The sequence below is a fragment of the Galeopterus variegatus genome, unplaced genomic scaffold (genome assembly GCF_000696425.1).
Source record: "Galeopterus variegatus unplaced genomic scaffold, G_variegatus-3.0.2 Scaffold1322, whole genome shotgun sequence".
NCBI classification, from domain to species: Eukaryota; Metazoa; Chordata; class Mammalia; order Dermoptera; family Cynocephalidae; genus Galeopterus; species Galeopterus variegatus.
The window spans coordinates 246,707-249,038 of record NW_007727433.1 but is presented as its reverse complement, the minus strand read 5'-3'; positions in this window follow the sequence as shown (position 1 = coordinate 249,038).

Sequence of the window (2,332 nt, the reverse complement as noted above, 5' to 3'; positions counted from 1 at the left end):
CACTATCAACCAACCTGAACTGACTGACATGAGAAAACTCCACCCATATGACTATACCATATACTAGGCTATAAAACAAGTCTCAATAAATTTAAAAGGATTTAAATAATAGAAAATATGTTCTCTAACCACAGCAGAATTAAATTAGATATGAATAAAAACAGAAATTTGGGAAATGTACAAATATTTGAAAACTAACAACTCACTACTAAGTAACCAATGAAGAAACCCAAAGGTAAACTTAAAAATATTTTGAAATGGTTCTAGCCAGCCACCAAAAAAAGAAAAGAAAAATTGAAATGAGTGAAAATAAGACATCAAAATGTATGGAGTGCAGCTAAACCAATTTTTAGATAGAAAAATTTAACTATAAACACCTACATTAGAAAAGAAAGATCTCAAATCATTTGATTTGGTGATTAAAAAATCTTTCCAAAAAATAACATCCAAGCTCAGATGGCTTTATTCAATGAGGCCAGTATTTTCCTAATACCAAAACCAGAGAGAGATCATAGTCTTCACAAGCATAGTTGCAAAAATCCTCAACAAAATATTGGCAAACTTAATTCAGCAAAATATAAAAAGAATTCTATACTACGACAAAGCAGGATTTATCCCAGGAATGCAAGGATGATTTATTATCTAAAAATCAATTAATGTAATATGCTATATTAATAGAATAAAGTACAAAGTCTATATGATCATCCCAATAGATGCAAAGAAAGCATTTGACAAAATCCAACATCTATTTATGGTTAAAAACAAAACTCAGTAAACTGGGAATAGAGAGGAACTTCCTCAACTTGATAAAGAGCATCTATAAAAAACAAAGCAAAACAAAAAAACCCTGCAGCTAACCTCATTCTTAATGGTGAAAGACTCAATGATTTTTTCCTAAGATTAGGAACAAGGCAAGAATATCTCCTCTCATCACACTTATTCAAAAGACTACTGGAAGTTGTAGCCAGCACAGTAAGGCAAGAAAAGAAAAAAAGGCAGAAATGTCCCTATTTGCACATGACATGGTTGTTTATGTAGAAATTCCCAAGAAAGGGGCTGGCCAGTTAGCTCAGTTGGTGAGAGTGTGGTATAACACCAAGTGTCAAGGGTTCAGATCCCAGTACTTGCCAGCCACCAAAGGAAAAAAAAAAAAAAAAAGAAAGAAAGAAATTACCAAGGAAATCCCCTATAACTACAACTAATAAATGAGTTAGCAAGGTCAGTGCACAACAATCAATCACATTTCACATACTTAGCAAGAAACGTGAGAAACAAAATTGTAACTACAATGCCATTAACCATTGCTCCGAAGAAAATTAAATACTTAGGTGTATATCTAACACAATATGTGCAGGATCTGCGTATTAGTTCATTTCTGTTGTTTGTAACAAAATACACAGAACTGGGTAATTTATAAAGGAAATAAAATTTATTGCTTATGATTTCTGAGGGTGAGAAGTCCAAAGTCCAGGGAAGAGCCTTGGTGGTGGTGACAGTGACAGCAGAGTATCACATTGCAAAAATGGTGGAGCAGAGAGAGAGACAGAGAGACAGACTCTCTTCTCTCTCCTTTTTAAAAAATTATTGCAAAAATGGTGGAGCAGAGAGAGAGACAGAGAGACAGACTCTCTTCTCTCTCCTTTTTTTAAAATTTTTATTATTATTATTTTTTTTCCTTTTTGTCTTTTTTACTGACCGGTAACGGGATCGCAAGCCTCGGCGTTGCTCCCGCGCCTCGCTCAGCCAGTGAGCGGGAGCCGGTCTGTACGTGGGATCCGAACCCTCGGACGGGAGCGCTGCCGCGCTTCCCAAGCGGCGCACTATCCAGTGTGCCACCGGGCCGGCCCCGAGAAATTTTAAAGTCTACTTTATTTGGTATGAGAATAGCTACGCCTGCTTGTCCTTGGTTTCCATTTGTGTGGTGTATATATTTTTACACCCCTTCGCTACTAGTCTCTGTGTTTTTACAGGTGAGATGAGTCTCTTGAAGTCTAGCTTTTTAATCCAATCAGTCAGTCAGTGTCTTTTGAGTGGGAGTTTCATCCATTCACATTTAGGGTTGTTATTATTATTATTTTTTTTCCTTTTTGTCTTTTTTCATGACCAGCAACGGATCGCAACCCTCAGTGTCGCGCCCGTACCGGACCGGGACTGGCAACGGGATCGCAACCCTTGGTGTCATGCCCGCCCCTCGCTCAGCCAGTGAGTGGCCGGTCTGTATGTGGGATCCGAACCCTCGGCGGGAGCGCCGCCGCACTCCCAAGCTGGGCTGGCCCCTTAGGGTTGTTATTGAAAGGTGTTGTCTTACTCCTGGCATGATTTTTATTGGATG